This window comes from Acinonyx jubatus, chromosome C1 (assembly GCF_027475565.1).
Source record: "Acinonyx jubatus isolate Ajub_Pintada_27869175 chromosome C1, VMU_Ajub_asm_v1.0, whole genome shotgun sequence".
NCBI classification, from domain to species: Eukaryota; Metazoa; Chordata; class Mammalia; order Carnivora; family Felidae; genus Acinonyx; species Acinonyx jubatus.
In genome coordinates this window covers 172,497,634-172,517,859 of record NC_069381.1, presented here as the reverse complement: position 1 = coordinate 172,517,859, position 20,226 = coordinate 172,497,634, and the positions used below count along the sequence as shown (strand labels likewise).

Here is a 20,226-nt window from a genome sequence, read left to right as displayed (position 1 = left end):
AGTCAACATTTCTTGAAACTTATCCTTGCTTTCTGTCACCCCTCCCCTTCCCAAATGGCTCATTCTTGGTGTGACTTTCTGATTTTTCTAACAGCATTATCTGCCTCGCAATTATCTCTAGATTTACATAGACAAAGGGAGAAGTAGCAGCCAAATGAAAAATTATGAAACTACATATACTGAAGACTTTCGGGGGCACAGCGATCTTCTAAGACCTAAAAATGCTGAAATTAAATATACAGATGGGCACATGGAAAATGGTGTCCAGATGGTGAATTCAGATATTTTATTATCTTCTATATATGCCATGTACTCTTTGCTCTTTCTATACCATAAGAGAGCAGTAATACTCTATTTTTTAAGTGTTTGTTTATTTTTGAGAGAGAGAGAGAGAGAGAGAGCATGCGCGAGCACGAGCGGGGGAGGGGCAGGAAGAGAGGGAACAGGAATCTAAGCAAGCTCTGCACTGACAGCTGCGAACGGGGCTCAAACTCTCAAGAACCTCGAGATCATGACTTGAGCAAAGTCAGATGCTCAATTGACTGAATCACGCAGGCACACCAAGAGCAGTAATATTCTCAATTGAAAAGAACCTGTATGACAGATATCCTCCTATTGTCTGCCATACAAAAATGGTGCTAGAATCCAATCTACCCAGCAACCTTCCATGAAATACTAGGAGTCATGCCAGACTCCCCCCTCTTAGTTATGCCCCACACCTGGTCAGTCAGGATGTCCTGTTAATTCCAATCCCTTAAGAATTCTTGCCTCTAACACTTTCTCTTAGTACCAGAATAGCCATCTACTGGTCTCACCACCTCCAGCCACCCCCTCCAATCTACCTGCCACACTGCTACCACACGATAAAGCTTGCCTAAATTCCCAAATTCTTTGAAATGGCATATAAGATGGCTGCAAGATTAGACTCCTGCTTACCTGTCCAAATTCCTTCGTGGAATTCTCTCAAGGGCACCTAGCCCTCTAGCCATATCAAATTCCTTAGAGTTCCCCATTTATAAAACACTAGTTCACATTTCTCTGGCTTTGCATATGCTTCTCAAAGAAAAATCTCCACCCCCATTCCCATCTGGTTAGATAAGAGTGATCCTCACTTTTCAAGACTCACTTCATTGAACAACTCAAGTGAAGCCAGCTCTCTTCCACTTCCCAAGGAGAGGCAGCTCTTTTCTATAGGACCTTTGCTTCCTCTGCTATAGTAGGAATTTGGTACACAAGTTTTTCTTTACAACCTTAGTTAGTGACACAGATCCCAGAACATAAATGTTTATTGAAAGAACAAACAAATGACTGATGAAATGGCCTTGGACTGAATAATGAAATGACTACCAATGCTGACCACCCATCTTCCCTTTAGAGATCAGAAGAGTCAGTATTTTTTACAAAGGACTTTACTCCTACATGCCCTGAAAGAACAAAGGAATATAAGAATGTTGCCGCTCTAGGAATGTCTCTTTCATCCTTGCAAGTCTCCATCCTCTATAAAAATCGCCTTTATGATAAGAAGTGGAGGCGATAATTACTCATTAAAATTTTTAATGATAAAAGTACTATATAGCCATTGTGGAAATATTAGAATGTAAAGAAAAGTAAAGGTATAAGTTGACCACAATCCCACCAAGCAGAAATAATCAACTATTGATAACATTTTTGAGATAGCCTCCTAAACTGATTTTTTATACCAAAATTATACTGCATGCAAAAATGGAACCACATTATACAAACTATTTTTATAAGTGAATTTTCCATTTCACAATATTCTGTGTTGAATTATAATAACAATCTAGAATTATAATCACTTAAAATGCTTATTAAAAATGTAGACTGCTGGGCTTCATCTCTTGATCTGTTTAAACAACCTTAGAATAGAGAATTCTGGAACATCCATCTTAACCCTCTAAGTGATTCTTATGTACAGTAAACTTTGAGAGCAACCAACCACAGATAGTGTTTTTAAATCACTAGAGTAAAATGACAGAAAAGTGAAGGTTCCAAAGGTATTTATTTTGGCAGCACATAAGAGAGTATACGAGCTGCTACAAAATGGAAAATGGGTTACCATCCCAGTTGATGAGCCCATGGCACTCTGCAAATAGATTCTGAATAACTAGTCTCAGGGATGTGGTGGTCATTCTGTATCAGCGAAGAGGTTGAAAGAGATAGTTTCCAAGGTCTGTCTCAACTGTAAGATCCTAAGACTGTAATTAAAGAATGTTAAGGCTAAATTATACTTTAGAGGCAAAAAAGAACAGTTACCTGGGAAGACAGTTATGGAACTGGCTGGGTATGATTTTGGGGCAGTGGTTTAGAGGTAAGGCAGCTCTCAAAGTTGACCAAAACTTTGCACATCATTAACTGAAAATACTTTTTTTTGCTAGAAAAGATTAACAACTAACTTTTTTAAAGACTTTTAAACTGGTGCTCCTGTAGCTTAAAATGTCTTCCTTGATAGCACTAACACAAAGCAAGTAAAATCTAAAGGTCCTAGTTTAAACACTGAAGGACTGAGATACCTGGCCAGCTCAGTTGGTACAGCATGTGACTCTTGATCTTGGGGTGGTGAGTTCAAGCCCCACATTGGGGGTAGAGATTACATAATGAATGAATGAATGAATGAATGAATGAATGAATAAATAAGTAAGTAAAATCTTTTAAAACAGAAAAAAGAAAAAGAAACAGTGAAGGACCCAAATGTCTTTGGTATACCTGTCCCATTGCTACCAGTCTGGAAGGAGTCTCTAGAACTATGGCAATAATATCATAATCTAATAATAGTATAATGATAATAATAATACTGGCATTATTACCAGTAATCTAATTTAGCCTTTTCATTTTCAAGCAAAAGCCCCATAGAAGTTAGGTCTACAGAAGTTAAACCTAGAGAGTGTTAAGTTGTAAACTGACATGGCTAGTTGGTGACAAAACAATGACCCTTAAAATGCCACACTTCTGACTCCTACTCTAGTGTTTTGGGTATCAAAGATTTCTTACAATTGCCTTGTATTCACAATCCTAAATAGAGATAAATCACAGAGGGCCAAGTGTTTGAAATTTTTCCATATAAAGATGCCATAGTGTAAACAAATGGCTTAAAATCATTGCATTTTAAAAGTAGATTGACATTTCAAGGATAGCTGCAATAATGCTCCTTATGCTCTCTTCTCAGAGTTATAATTTAATTCCCTGCTTGGCAGGAAAATCAGTGATTACTCTCACTTCCTGACATTAAAAAAAATGCCTTCCAAAAAGACAAATAATATTTTCAAACATAGTGTTTGTGTTATACGCACTTTATATATCTACCTATGAGTGTACATACACACATAGGTATTTTTGTGGTTATGGACATTTATAGGCACAGTACTTATGTTGTATATACACTAATTATAGAATACATAAGCTCTTTATTTTTTATAAAATATAATTTCTAATCTTAATAATGTTGTTTTTAAAGGTTAACCAGACTGACCCAAGCACCAAATACTTACAATAAAAATTGTATTTACAAATACCCAACTAAGGAATTTGAGAATCAACAGCCCAGGTGATTTCAGTAAGTCTCAACTCGAAACACCATCTACATGTCAATGGCTCTTAAGTTTGTATCTCTAGCCTAGACACTTCCCATGAACTGCCCACTCAATACACCTACTTTGATGCATCTCAAACTTAACATGTCCAAAATTAAATTCCTAATCTTCCTCCCTAAATTCTTCCTCTAATGGCTATCTTCATATCAGAAATGATAGGTCCATAAAAATAATAAAAAAGTGGGGGGCACCTGAGTGGCTCAGTACGTGGAACATGCAACTTTCAATCTTGGGGTTGTGAGTTCAGGGCCCACGTTGGGTGTAGAGATTACTTTAAAAATAAATTAAAATTTTTTTAATTTAAAAAAAAAGAAAAGAAATGATAAGTCCATCCATCCAGTACCTCTCTTAACATCCTACATCCATCACCAAACCCTGTCCCTGTATTCCAAAATACATCCGGAATCCCAGAATTTTTCACTACTTTTGCCACTACAATCACCATTGCCTTTCTCAACAGTCTCCTATCTGGCCTTCTTGCTTCTACCTTTGCTGCATTGGTCTATTCTCCAAATAGCAGCCAGACTGACACATTATAAGCCTGTCATCACCTCCAATGACTTCCAATCTCACACTGAAAATAAGCCCTATAAAACACTCTGTGGTCTCCCCACCTCATTCTACCATCCCTCTGACTTAATTTCCTACGACTCTCCCACTTGCTTACTTCATTCCAGCACCCAGTCTACCTTGTTGTACTTTCAACATTATGAAAAAAGGAGTTCTGTGCAGAAGGTTCTTTCCATAAACATCTTCATGGCATTTTCCTCACCTCCTACATATGTCACTGACAATGTCAAAGCATCATAGAGGTATTTCTTGACGAGCATCTAAATCAGCCCGGATCCCAGAAAGAAATGTGTACCACACTAAAAGAGCTAAAAGAATAAACAAGCGGAACTCACACTTCTCCCTCCCTCAACTCTTTTTCCAGGGGGCTTATTAATATAGTCTCTATTTGCCTCCCAGGGCAGAGAGCAGGATGGTAAAAGGCAGGGAACAGGCCTGGAGGAGACAATGTAAAGATACCCAAACTACTTCATTCCATTTCTCCCTAGCACTCAAATATTTGTTGAATGAATCAGTGATGCAATGGTGATTCGGCATTGAATGAGGCTGTAAACATGTATACAAAAAAACCCAAACCAAAAACAAACAAAAAAAAAAAACAAAAAAACAAAAACTCCGCTCACTGTAAATGACTGTAAGTCAAAAGGAGTCAGGAGACACCAACGTCATCCAAAGCAGAGACTAAGGAGGCTTTCGTGAACTTGATATGATAAATAAATTGTGAGGCATCTTGGATGCCTCGGGTTCTGCCTTATCGAACTTAAGGTTATTTATCACACTCACCAAAATACAGAAATATAAAAGAAAGAAGGTAAGATCCTAAGTGGGCATTGCATTGACGGTATCCTCCCCGACATCCTAATGCCTTGCAGCTTATTTATGATGAGTTGATTCATGATGTCTGATGCATACAACAGATGTTTCTAATAAAGGAAACAGTGGAACAAGAAGTCATACATATGTTATAATCTGAAAGGTAAGAGAATATTAAATGTTTAAATATCTGTCCTACATACCGGTATCTACCATGAATAAATCAAGCAAGGCTTCTCATGAGATATTTCATTCCCGTGGCAGGGGTTCATTAAAGAAAAGGTCTTTGAGGAACAAACATTAGTAGAAGCCCTGACTCCCTGGTTTTCTAAATTATTTGTGACATCTGGGCACTTGCGCGCAGCAATAACAAAAGCGTAACTTCTTTTATTGGAGTTTCCCAGACTCCTCAAAGATGGTGCAACTACAGAATAAGATAAAGCAATGGGACAAAAGAGCAAACATCTGTTTCACATCCAAAAACTGAAGAATTCATGTTGGTGGAGAATTTGACAAGTAATATATTTGCTGATTCTAGTAGCACCCAGGCCACCCCCGAAGAAAAGGGAAAAAAAAAATAAACAAGCAGGGTAACATATCATTTGGAGAAACACAGAGAAAAATAAGAGACAATACCCTTAGAAGAGATCTCTCATACCCGCTCCCAGCTTCACTAAGAGAAGAATCTCATTCACTGATGACCCCTTTCTGTCTTCATTTTCCTGAAAGGGAAGATGGTGCTAAGCAAGGCTGATGGAAGACAGCAATAGATTGAGTTGCTATGGTTTCTGAAATGTACTCTAACCCTAAACCATAACCTTACATGCTCCAGTGTCACTCTTACAGCCTATTTTCATCCTACTAAATACTTTTTTCCCCTGAAAAGAAATCAATTATGTTACTATGATGGATCTTTAATTTAAGAAGTTAAAAAAGTAATTTCTGAAAAGGATCTTTGGTTTCCTGGGGAAAAGCCCCCATTTCATATGCTGCTCATTCAGGGGCAGGTCCAAGGATTATAAACTTTAAAGCGTATGTATACAATGGGGGCAGGGGAACCCTTGAGAAAATAAATTTTAAAATACTGCAAATAAATAACTTGACAGTTATCACAAAAATGACAGTATCCAGAAAAATTGCCTATGTTTCAAATAATTACTAGATATGCTTTGGTATACATTTTTTGGTATACTTTTACACTTACTTCGTTTTGCTTTGACTCATACATTTTTGTTGCCTCTTTGTATTTCAAAGATCTTATGATATTTTCTACCAAGAGACTAGAAAGAAACTTTCATCTTGTCTCTATCAGGGTTAATCAAAGTTTTGTCATTGTTTCTCCCCTATCCATGTTTTCCAGGCCAGGTGCTCTAGCACACACACATACCACAAAATGACCTTGGCATGTACTTTCACTCATCACACTGGGTATGTAGGCTCAGTAAGCAGTCGAAAAGATCCCTGGAAGACATTCCTTTACCAGGACAGTAGAAATAACTTAATTATACACTGAGGAACTTGGAACCACATATGACCATATGAAATTGCCAATGTTCAATCATCTTTGACCTCCAAAAATGACAATTTCATATGGCTCACACTAATATATCCCACTAAGCCCAAAATAAATGTATCTCCAACTCAGCATCCTGTTAGCCAGAGTCCAAAATTGCCAGTGACCGCTCTAACACACTTCGCGCTAGGGAAAATAACGACAGAGGGGCAGAGAAGTACAAAAAGACCACAATCTTACCTGATGAGTTTAAAACAGCTGCACATTTTAGATGTGATCATGTGAATAAGCCCCAGGGTTTTAGACAGAGCCTGGGGAAGTAAGAGGCCCTGAAGCCTAAGGTCCATTGACTTCCCAGTAAATCACCTCTGCAATCCCAATTCTCCCACCCAAAATTTTGTCATCGGAGCTGTAACCTACGAGGCACATCAGAAAAGCAAATACACCTCTTTTCTCTCAAGGAAATAGTTCCCACATGGCACATAGAAAGGATTCCCAATTTATAGGCATAAGCTGAGCAGGCCTTCTATGTCCATTACTGGATTCAAATAATCCTGTCCAGAATGATAAAAATTTCTGTGAAACCAAGAGTCCTTTCTTAGCACAGGCCTCTCATCTCCCTATCATTATTCCCTGGGGCATTCATCAAACACATGTTCTGTACAGCAGGCATCTTGCCTTCATGTGAACACTTGTAAAACACAGCACCTCTGATAAAAATAGTCTCAATGCAAAATGTAAATTTGTGGTTTATCTGGAATCTGACACCAGGCTATTTGCTAACTGGCCTTCTGATGAAATAGCTTTCTGGCCATATGCTTTTTCAATCTGACACAAAATGCCACACAGAGAACAGAGTTCAGCTGAAGCCCTCAACCCATTTTAACAAAAATCTTGGTGTGTGTGTGGGGGGGCGGTGCAGCATGCGTGTGCTATTTTACCGGTTAAGTCTCTCAACCGCAGACTATACAGGCAGACCGTTAACCTCCAGGATTCTGCTGAGACGGCAGTGCGTCCGGGGGACTGTGCTGAATCTACACAACAGCCACCATCTGTTGCAGCGCTTCGAGGAACATTGTCAGCAGCATGAAACACAGTGTCAACCCTAATCATTAAAGGGCTGCTTTGGAAGTTAAAGCCAATAATGGAAATATTCCAGGTCATTAACACCTGGCTTCTTTGCAATAATTGAGAACACAGATACAGTATTAATATATTATTAGTACCAAGTATTCATTCCATTTATATTTCAAAAGATAGCAAATACAATCAATATATAGATCCAGATGGGGCAGAATCTTGGCTATGACACTAGCTGAGACACTGGCATTGATAAGAGTAATGAAACCTTCATTTATTGAGAGACTACTATGTGTCAGACTCTGTGTGAGCTGCTGTAGACATAGTGTCTTAATTTTTCCATCACCCCAAGAAGAGAGGTATTATTATTTAGAAGGTAAACTACTTTAACTTCCTAAACTTCATTTTTCTATTCTGTAAAACAATGATAATTTCACTTATTTTGCAAGATTTTAGTAAACATTAAAGATAACATAGATAAATAATGAGCACCCAAATAGATGTACAAATGAAAAAATCTGTTATTAAAATATTGTTAAATGCTTGAAGTTTATGCAGACTACACACACACACACACACACACACACACACACAAATATTAGCCCTAGACTCAACGTGTACAACATAAAGTACAGAAAACTTCAAACATCCCATCAGATGATGTAGGATACCACCTCGCTGATTCCGCAGATTTAAGGAATAAGCTAACAAAAACAAAACAGAGCAGCTGTGTGAGTACATCATCATTTAAATTAGTCAGCATGTATTAAAAGCCTACTCTAGTATAGTAAGAAACTGCAGAGAAAGTCTTAACACAATGCTCCTGTAACTGTATTTAAGGATACAGAACATATACAGGTAATACATTATTCTGTCATTTAGAGCAATGTATACAAGAATACTAATGAAATGAGTGGCAAAACAAAGCATTAGTCGACACACACAGAAATCAAGGATCTCTGAAGAATAAGAGCTGAGAAACATTTGTACTCAGTATATAATTTTCAAACTAAAGTCTACCTTTAATAGGAAAGTAAGGACTACATGCTAAGTGACAAGGTGAGTTAGCTGTCCTATTCCAAATAGTCAATACTATCCCTATGGAGAGTTATTACCACCCTCTCTGGGTATCACCCCTCCCTTTATCCCCTGCTATGTGACTATTAGCCAAAACACCTCAAAGGTAAATAGGAGAAAAAGCACATACTGGCTCCATTGTTCTACAAATTTCCCTAGTAGCCCTGTAAATTTAGCATTAAAAATCATAGCAAGAATAAAAATCAGTAATAATGGAAACGCAAATTTACTAGAATACTTTATTATTACCACCTACATCAGACTAAAATGTCTTCCTTAAATCACAAACATGGATATTCAAAAACAGGAGGTAAGAAAGCTTACTGAAAAAAACCCCTCACCTTTAAATGGTTGAGAAAAAATGTATATACACATGTGTATATACTACTCAAATACATCATATACATACACACATACACACACAAACAATGAACCAGAAGAATGACAATATAAACGAGGTAAGATATTAACAAAAGGTTAACATAGGTAAAGGAAATCCCTTCCACTATTCTTACAAATTTATTCTAAGTTTGAAATTATTTCCAAAGAAAGAATTATAAAAATAAAGCTAGCTACAAAACATTTAACCATAAAACAAAGTAAAAGTTAAATGTCAAAATGCTTATTTCTTCCTCTTAAAATTCAAGAAAAACTACTCTAATAATATCATTAACCATTATCTAAAGGAGCGTTCAAAAACTTAGGAAAGTTACAGTCAATGAGGAATATACTAGTTCAGTAGAGAAAACCACAGGATTTTTTTTCTGACATAATTCTCCTGAGTATAAATATGAATCTCTGACAAAAATGACAAAGAAAATCAAACCTAAAATAATTATGTTTGACCAGACATGAGACTGTACAAGGCATGAGGTAACAACAGCCATGACTTAAATAGTTTGTTTTCCTTTTAATATCTCATCATATTAATAGCTACCAGTCTGAACTATAATCAGGAATTGCTTTCTCCAAGGAGTCCACCAATTATAGTCATGACCTCATATATTTCTGGCAAACGTGGGTATCCCAGAATCTCCCAAGTTAGAGAATATCAACACGATTTGGTATAATCCACTTTAAGGATATACATACAGATGTCACTGCACTGAGTTTTAGAAAATGCATATTAATAAAAGTTTCATTGTGAAATAACATTATTTAGCACCAACACACTTGCCATTGATTTCAGATTAGAAATGAGATGAAGCTTCTAAAGGAAATCAATTTTTGAATTGGTTAAGTAATTAGGCTGAGGTACAAACTTAAAAGATCCTAAGTTGCTATATTCAGTGTCTTAAAAGTTCTAGTTGAAATAAATAAGCATCTAAGGGAGAAAAAAAATCTTCAGGTATCATTTAAAAGGAGGCTCTTTGGGGGTGCCTGGGAGGATCAGTCGGCTAAGTGTCCAACTCTTGATTTCAGCTGAGGTCATGATCCTGGGGTCATGGGACTGAGCCCTGCATCAGGCTCCGTTTTGGGCATGGAGACTACTTGGGATTCTCTCTCTCCCTTTGCCCCTCCTTGACCCCCTCTCCCAGAACACACACACTTGTCTCTCTTATTCTTCTTGAAAAGACAGCATTGAAAAGTTTGTTGGTACTTTATATGTTCACTAAGCAATTATTGTTACAGGTGTAGTTTCAGAATGTTCCCTGGAAAATGATTCAGAGGCATCAGAACTTCTTCAACCAATTTAATTAATAGCACTGACATTCAGTCATCACTCATTTAGTCCTGTGTAAATACAAAAAAAAAGTGCTCAGAGTAATTACAAACACCTCTGTGTGTGCATCAAGCAGCATGAGGTTCCATATTTCTTTAGAGATTAGGATGTCTTATAATTATATCCCTTTTCCTATTTTTGTCATTAGCCCTTTGGACTAAGCTTAAGACATATATACCTGGTACTAAATTTGAGTATGTCATATATGTTGCAATAACAAGGTTCCATTTGAAGATATAAGAAAATATAAAAGCAAATTATTATATATTATTACAGTCAGGAGCCTAATCACATAACTCAATTATTAGATTATCAACAATTAATAAATCACTTGGTATCTATTTGCAAACATGCTATGTTTTTCCTGGATGGTAACTTGCGGCACAGAAGGTAAAACATAGAAGAGTGACAGACTGGGATGTTCTATCATCTCCGGACACATACCATAGCCATTTCCCCCCTAACAACTGGAAAACTAGCATTAGGAATCCTAAGTGAACACAGAGGGCTCTAAAAGCCAGTGGGAGGAACTACACTTAATGGGTACATACAGGTTTGAAAACAATAGGAAAGCATTAATTAAAAAAAAGAAAACTCCTCTCCCCCTAACTTTGTGTGTGTGGGTGTGCATATATGTGCATGCATGCCCCCCCCAAACACACACACAAGCAATCTTCAAACATCACCTCAGTGCTGCATTTTCGTTTGATTCCCACACACAAACTCTTTAACTGTGCACTTTACTGGAGACGGAAATTATTTCTCTGTGGGTGGCAAAAGCATTGAGATTCTTCCTGATATTGTTTGAATAAATATTAAAATAATATTCCTTCATAAACAAGTGGTTATTCATCCTTCAAACATTTATTGCCAATTGCAACTTTGTGTGCAAGGAATGGAGGCCCTAGAATATAAAAGAATAATATCACAACACGGACCTGTTCATGGCAGTTACACAGGGAACAGATCAGTGTTTGGACTCTAAAATTATTTCCCAAAAATAAATAAATTAAATAAATTAACTAACAAAATAAAATAAAATCCATGCCTTTCCTCTACACTGAGATTGCATCTAACTATTAAAAAAAGAGAGGCGCCTGGTTGGCTCAGTCGGTTAAGGGACCGACTCTTGATTTCTGCTCAGGTCATGATCTCATGGTTCTTGAGTTCGAGCCCCATGTCAGGCTCTGTGCAGTACAGAGCCTGCTTGGAATTTTCTCCCTCCCTGTCTCTCTGCCCCTCCCTCTCTCTGTCTCAAAATAAATAAACTTTGAAAAGAAAAGGGAAAAAAAAGAAAAGAAGAAGTAGTACAATGGCAATTCACAGAGAAGATGAATATTACACCTTGTTTGTGTGAGGTTAAAAGAGAACCTGAAAAGCCTAGGTGAGAGGTAAAATGTGAGCTGAACCTGGAAAGGGGTATAGATATTAATAGACAAATGAATTTATTCTAGTTTTCAAAAAGAGTATGTGAACAAGAAGAGAGGACAACAGCAAAGGTAAAATCTCTTACGCATTCAATGATTGTCCAATCAGTGTAGAATACAAGAGCCATCGAGAATGTCTGAGGACAGAGGCACATGGTGGTGGGAACACAAAGGAGAGATAAAGAGGTCTTTGCAAGAGTGAGATGCTGAAGCCTCTGACCAGGAAGAGACTAGATCAGAGCTGCAATGAAGTAGAGTGGGAGAATACCAAAGGCTAAGAGGAAAGTTAAGAAGGAATTTCAAGCAGCGCAGCAAGAGGTAGTGAAGGCCGGAATCAGGGTCAGAGAAGTAGTGGGAATGGAAACTAGCAGGCTCTAATGTACCTCTCAGCCATAAAGTCTACATTTTAAATAATGTGACCTTTACTACAAAGAGCTAAGTGAAGGTGGCATAAGAAACTTTAGTCAATATGCATTTCCAAAATAAACCTCCATGACACAGCTGAAATAACAAAGGTAGGGGAAGATCCACAGTATGTGAGAAACCCAAACAGCTAAAGAATAGCCGGGTAAAAGGTTAGCTACAAATGTGGGACATCATAATCCACCATGAATATTATAGCCAGCCACATGTTATAAACTGTTTTTAATGTTATTCCTGTGGAAATGTAGAATTAAACAAGCTAGAATCAAGTTCAACTCTCTCCTTTACTCTAAGGTATTACTAAAGTTTATGTCATGAAAAGAACACAATGAAGCTGGGGTGCCTGGATGGCTCAGTTGTTAAGCTTCTGACTCTATATTGGCTCAGGTCATGATCTCAGGTTCATGAGTTCAAGCTCCATGTAGGGCTCTGCGCTGACAGTATGGAGCCTGCTTAGGATTCTCTCTCTCCCTCTTTCTCTGCTCCTTCCCCACTCATGCATGCTCTCTCTCTCTCTCTCTCTCTCTCTCTCTCTCTCTCTCTCTCAAAAATAAAAGTAAATAAACTTTAATTAAAAAAAAGAACAGGGGAGCCTGGGTGGCTCAGTTGGTTAAGCATCCAACTTCAGCTCAGGTCATGATCTCACAGTTTGTGAGTTCAAGCCCTGCATCAGGCTCTGTGCTGACATCTCAGAGCCTGGAGCCTGCTTCGGAATCTGTGTCTCCCTCTCTCTCTGCCCCTCCCCTGCTCATGCTCTGTCTCAGAAATAAATAAAACATTTAAAAAAATTAAAAAGAAAAAAAAGAACACAGTGAAGCCATATTGTTACTTCCTTTATAATTCCACCTAACAGCCAATATCAACAGCCTCCCCTACCCCAAAGGACAGTTCTAAGACATAAATGTATTAAACTCAATTATATTCTACAAGGACTAGTATTTTATGGGGATCACTATGTAAAAAATTTTTAAATAATGAAGTAGAAGGATTTTTGGTCATGTTCTGGAAATTTCCTACTTATAATCTGAAGACTCTGCAAATCAAAGGGTAAGTTTTATAATTCACAAATTATTTCCCTCAAATCAGTCTTTCCCAAAATGTGGTAAGTGATATAATAGATGACTTTAAGTGATTCCTGAGTAACCTTTCCTGTAACACTTTTTATTTCACTATTAAAATACACGTATTAAAAAAGTATAGACCACAATAGGATACTTTCCTTTTAAATATATTTGTTTTTTAAAAAAGGTTTATTTGAATAAATATATTAAAAGGTACAGAGGTGATACTAAAATATTTCCAGTGACAGAATAAAGACAAACATAAAAAACTGTTGTAGCAGGACACTGCATAGTTAGATTTTAATATCCACTAAACAAAGTGGCATAGATATTTTTATCAGAGTGTTACTTTTTAGTAATTTTTACTTGATCTCAAGTTTATGGAGAATCAAGTCTCTTACTTAAATCAGAATTAGTATTAAATGTAATATTGATAACTAGAATGTGATTTATATTAGTTTGAAAACAAAGAAAATACTTCCTCTTTCTATTGGATTTGCTATTTCTAATCTTTAAACTTGTATTAGGAAAAACATAAATTATAAAAGCAGAATCAGAAATTACAGATTTCTGTAACAGATGGATTGAAAACAGCAAAATGAATTGATACATTAAAATTAATACAAATCTTGGATTTCAAATTCAAATTTTAACTTCAAAAAACGTTAAGTATTGTTTCTATAAAGGAAGTGACTTAAACACATGTTGGGAAAAGCTTGAATTAAATAATTCTTTTAAAATAGCCTATAGTACAAATCTGTTTTAAAATCAAACAGGAAATTAATTAAACAAGAATATATACCAAGTGTGGAAATAAGACCATTAAGTCAAAAAATACAGGAAACACTGTTTGAAGTAGGCTAAATTTCATTGTGATTGTCAGTTTTTTTGTTCTTGGCCCTTTTTTGGGAGATGTGCCAAAATGTTAACTTTCAAAGATAAACACATCTGAAAACATCTCCTAATTAGTACACAGGAACAATTTTTTATTATGTTTATTTATTTATTTTGAGCAAGAGAGAGTGCACGCAAGCACACAGGGCAGGGACAGAGAGAGAGAGAGGGAGAGAGAGAACCCAAAAACGCTCCTGGCAGGAGCGCAAAGCTCAATGTGGGGCTCAATCCCAGGAACCGTGAGTTCATGACCTAAGCCAAAATCAAGAGCCAGACACTCAACTAACTGAGCCACCCAGGCATCCCTGCAAATTTTATTTAAAACAAAATCTAAGTTTATATTATTTCCATTTAAACCGAATATTATTTTCACATATTTGAAGATAAATGTTGAGGGATTTTGTATGGAAAAAATCCATATATATTTAGACCTAATGATGCCAGAGCTATTCTGGAAGGTTGTTTTGTTTAGTTTAATACCTCCAAAAACGTGTTTATATGATGCACTGCAGTAGTCCAAATGCATTTTTTTTTAAGTATAAAGAAGTAAAGTGGTAAATGAACTTTTTTGTCAAGACATAAGAAAGGTCTGATTTCAGGTCACAGATAATCATATAGATAAGTGAGGACATTTCTTTCAAGTTGGAGAGGCCTTACATCAGCAAATATTTTCATTTTTCCTTCTATATAACTGTCACACATGTATCTACTATCAAGGAAGTTAAAGTCAATTATACATATATGGAGTGAAGGTTTAACAGTGTTGTATTTTATCACAATTTTAATGACCTCAAAATATGTTATGGATGGGTTTAGTGTTAGCTACCTATCCCTGCAAAATATATGTCAGAAAAAATGTCATGAGTTTTGAAATGCTATTAAACCATGGTTCTCGTGAGGGCGATTTTACACTCTCAGGACATTTGGCAACAACTGGGGATGGTTTTATCTTCCTAGGGGGCATTTGTATCAACCAAAGATGCTTCCTCCCAACTCCCACAACCAGAGGACATTGAGCAACATCTGAAGATATTTTTAGTTATCACAATTGGAGGCATAGTGCTGGCATCCAGTAGGTAGATGCCAGGGATGCTGTTAAACATCCATCCCACGATGCACAGAACACCCTCTTCCTCCTGCTGGACAACAAAGAATGATCTGGCCTTACATGTCAAAACTGCCAAGAGTGAGAAATTCTGTACTCAACACATCACCATGAAACATGTTCTACATGTTAGGGTCAAAGACAGAACATAGGAAAAGCACAGAAGGTCAAAGAAGAGGGAAGATAAGATATAAAAGAAAGGTCAGAATCCATTAAAGAAAAACATAAAGTATTTTCTAAACAAACATTTACTGTATGGCTAATATGAGAAATGCAAATATGAGGTCAAACTAGTAATGATCACAAACATACAGAAAGAATGTGAGCAAATTTGACATGCATTTATAAAAGAAAAAGGATGCCTATTTTTTTTTTAAGCTACATTTCTGGCTTGTTGATGAATGAACTGACTTTCATACAATTATTTTACTGTCTAGTGGACATGTTTCCCATTCCTCATAGATGCTATGCCAAGAATATGCTAGAGTTAACTGGGGGATACGCATATTAAGCAGCAGTGCTACTTGGATAGATTGTCCAAATTATAGTGACTTTGAACTGTACAAATCAAAACTCTTTAATTCCAACAATGCTAATCTCTTCCAATACAACTAAAAGAATATATATTACAATCTCACCTTTTTATTATCATCAAGGTGTGTACATTTGTAAATAGATAGAATTTATGTTGTAATGATTCATACTAACCTACTAAAAGATTTTACCTCCGTGGGGAATGGATGTAAGGGGGTAAGGGTGGGAAGGTAAACAATCATATTTTGCTCTCTAGAACTTAGGAGTATCTGAATCTTTTACAATGGGAATGCATTCATGTAAAATAACATTTTTTTAAATAATGAATTTACCCAAAAGCAAAATGCAAAAATTCTTCTATAGTCTGCAAATATTTAATATAATGCCTTGCTTTATATGAGATACAAATTGTTTAAAAGTTGCAGCAACAGCTTTAATCATATTCCTAAAAAGGAATCTGCAAAGAAATCCTAGAGTTTATTTCATAGGTTTAAAAAATGTTTAGAAAACAAATATCACTCGTAAATAAAGAGATGTATTGAGTTAAATTTCCATATGTGGTGTTTACCAAAAGAAAAGAACAATTGAATGCCATCAGCACACCATTTTTACTACGGAATTTTATTGATATTTTTATGTTGCTACATCTCTGAAAATTAACCAACTGATACCATTAGAGTATTTTTAGGAAGTTAGAAATTCTTCTAATAGTTATAAAAGGAATGTTTATCACCTCTGAAATGGATTCCATAAATGTTTTACAACTTTTATGAGGGTTATTTTGATTCAGTAAAATAGTATATATAGCAATAATCAACGAACAGTTAAAGGAATAATTTAAATTTTCTCTATCCTGCTTTATTTAGTTTTGAGCAGGAATAACTGCAGTTTGTATTTTATGATTGATTTTTCTCATTTATTAACAAATCATTTGAGGGACAAAATATGAATTAAAAGGAAATCAGTTCTTTCACCCCCTAAAATTGGGAACATATAATAAATTTTTCTCATTCAGCAATCAAGGTAATTTATGATAAGTAGACAAGTGACACTTTGGCCAGGCCTGAAGGTTAGCTTGCCAGGTGCAAAAATGAACAATGAAAACCTGGAAATGGAAACACTATATTCATAAAATCAATCTCCTTATGGAACTATAATTTCATTTATAGATAAATATCTCTTGTTCCATCTAATATCATCTTCCATGTGATATCATATCACAATATAAAAACAATAACACTTTTGCTAAGTTTATGGCATATTTTAAAATATAGATATGTCTTTATAAAACATACCTTAGTCATTTGCTTATATGATTAGGTATATTATTATAAATTATAAATAAAATCAGCATCCTCAACTTTCCAAGAAGAGTTATCCATTAATACAGCACCAACCAATAAATCACAAACATATTCATGGGTGCCTGGGTGGCTCAGTCAGTTGAGCATCCGACTCTTAATTTTGGCTCAGGTCGTAATATCACCAGTTTGTGAGATCAAGCCCCACATCAGGCTCTGCACTGACAGTGTGGAGCCTGCTTGGGATTCTCTCTCCCCCCTCTCTCCATCCCTCCCCTGCTCAGGCACATGCTCTCTCTCTCTCTCTCTCTCTCTCTCTCAAAATAAATAAACAAAAGGAAGAAGAAAGAAAGAAAGAAAGAAAGAAAGAAAGAAAGAAGAAGGAAGGAAGGAAGGAAGGAAGGAAGGAAGGAAGGAAGGAAGGAAGAAAGAAAGAAAGAAAGGAAGAGAAGAAAAAAGAAAAGAAAATGTTTCGGGGCACCTGGGTGGCTCAGTCAGTTAAGCATCCAACTCTTGATTTCGGCTCAGGTCATGATCTCATGGTGCATGCGTTTGAGCCTCCTGTAGGGCTCTGCACTGGCAGCAGGGAGCCTGCTGGGGATTCTGTCTCCCTCTCTTTCTGCCTCTCCCCTACTCATGCTCTCTCTCTCAAAATGAACATTAAAAAAAAAAAAAGAAAATGAATTGTTTACTAATATAACTATATTCAACATGCAGATGTAGGTTTAAATTTTTTTTTAACGTTTATTTGTTATTGAGTGACAGAGAAAGACAGAACGTGAGCAGGGGAGGGGCGGAGAGAGGGAGACACAGAATCGGAAGCAGCTCCAGGCTCTGAGCTGTCAGCACAGAGCCTGATGTAGGGCTCAGACTCACAAACTGTGAGATCATGACCTGAGCTAAAGTCACTCGCTTAATCAACTGAGCCACTCAGGCGCCCCCAGATGTAGGTTTATAATGTTTGTCATGAAATGCTTTTCTAGTAATACTAATATAACTGCCTAGTACTAGTTTTCATTAATGTAGGAAAATTCATTTTGTCAAAATTGATTGTATCTGTTGATACTTACTTCTAGGTACCCCTACTTCAAATTCAAGATGGTGTGAAATCAGAAAAGCCCAAATTGAAGTCATAAATAACAGGTAACTAACTCTACAATACAATTATGGTTACATGTAAGAATGACCTTATGGAGGGGCACCTTGATGGCACAGTTGGTAAAGCTTTCAAGTTTTGATCTCGGCTCAAGTCATGATCTCATGGTTCATGAGTTCAAACCCCTATTGGGCTCTGTGCTGATGGTGTGGAGCCTGCTTGGGATTCTGTCTCTCCTTCTCTCTGCCCCTCCCCCACTTGTTCTTGCTGGCTGGCTCTCTCTCTCTCTCTCTCCCCCTCAAAATAAATAAATAAGCTTAAAAAAAAAAGAATGACCTTGTGGAAACAAATTGCAGAGATATTCTTTGGAGAATTAGGGATAACCTAGGGAGGCTTGTAGTATCTTGTCATTTGGCCAAGGATTGAAGTTCATTTTGCCAAACCTATGAAATCCTTAATCTGTTTCTGGGATGGAGCGTATAACCGTGGAAGCTGTAACCCCAAGATGAACTTTAAACTCTGGTCAGCTAAACTGGCCAATTCTAGAAATGCCTGCCTTATATCAGGTGCAATTTGGTCTTTAACAACACAGAACTGTTCTTTTAAAATATTTGGCAAGTCAGTCCTTTCTTTTCCATTCCCTATATGATGATTCTAGTTTCGATCTCTATTATCTACCTCCTGGGTAGAAAAGACTTACCTTTGGAATGGAGACTTTAGGTTCATATTTGGGTTCTTCTCAGTCTCTTTTGTTGGCTTTTCATTTTCTGATTCCACTTAACTATCAGTGCTCTCAAAGGTCTGACCTAATGGCACTAACAATCATCCATTCTTACAACATCCAAATACATTTCTATATCCTGGAATTTATCCTTATTTCCAAATGGCATATCCAACTTGCCATAGTGTATTTCCCCTATAATCGTCCCCAAACAACTCAACCTCAAAAATCCAAAGTGGAATTCTTAGTCTTTTCCTCCAATCACAAAATTTGTCCCATATGTCCTTGTCTTGGTGAAAAGTAGCACCATCTAGTCAATCTGTTGAAGTCTGCACATGATCCTCATTATTCCTTCTTCCTGAAATGTTCACATCCAATCAGCCAACATTCTATACATGAAACATCACTCCAATTCAGTCTTCTCCAATTTCACTGATATCTCCTACATTTGGGTCCTCATCATCTTTCATCTAGACTATTTTAACATTTCCTAAGATAGTTCCATACCACTATTTTCACCCTTCTTCATTCCATCTTGCCCAAAAGCTGTGAGGTTTCATAAGTGTAAAGTTTATCATGTTCCTTACCTCCTTTTAATTTACTGTATTGTTTGAAAACCTTAAGGGACTCCCCACAGTCCACTGTGACAGTGCTCTAATAGAGGCACATGTATACTTAGGGAAGTATAACATCAAGCCAAGGAGTAAACAAAGTCACAAGATTAATATTCCATAAATCTGGAAGATTGGTATTGCCTCACTGTAATTAAAATACATTAGTTTTACTTTAAAACAAAGTTTATGGAGTAGAAGGTCAGATTCAAGTGAATTTGAGACTTCAAAGAAATTCCACTTGAAACAGATAGGCTAAGCTTGTGAATCATTGCTTCTCTGATATTAGTATACTTTGAAGGAATCTAGCACAGTAGCTGGCACATAAGAATAAAGTTAGAAAAGTGTTTTAAATGATGGTCTGCATGATTAAATGTAGAAATCTCTAGCTTTAAAGAACTTAGCAAATAATTATTGGGTTCCCTTATTTTACAACTATTGAAAAAAAATTCAATGGAAGCTGATCACCCCATTGAAATTTCAATTATTATCATGGTTGGAAATCCATGGAAATAGAAATCCTCTTATCCAATACATTCTTCTATAGTAGCCCTGACCCATAGCTACTCAGCCTTTCTCCAAATAGGTTCAGCAACAAAACATCACTATTGAATAATCAATTTGATTCTTTTTCAGAAGCTTCTTTCTTACACTGGGTTGGAATCTGAT

The 20,226-nt window shown here is 36.5% G+C and overlaps 1 protein-coding gene across 18 annotated transcripts in view; it reads right to left on the bottom strand.

Moving 5' to 3' along the window:
• GULP1 (GULP PTB domain containing engulfment adaptor 1) overlaps positions 1 to 20,226 on the bottom strand; it is a 741,807-nt gene that overhangs the window by 223,529 nt on the left and 498,052 nt on the right. Inside the window, exons 2-3 of one of the 18 annotated variants that reach the window (XM_053215420.1) lie at positions 5,628 to 5,713; positions 4,962 to 5,101 (exon numbers count right to left, since the gene is read on the bottom strand). The exons of 14 other annotated variants lie outside the window; for them this stretch is intronic. The gene's annotated coding sequence lies outside the window, so the exon portion shown is untranslated. Of the gene's footprint in view, positions 1 to 4,961; positions 5,102 to 5,194; positions 5,608 to 5,627; positions 5,714 to 20,226 lie in introns of those variants that run through there. 3 more of the 18 variants (XM_053215425.1, XM_053215421.1, XM_053215422.1) reach the window with 3 other exon arrangements.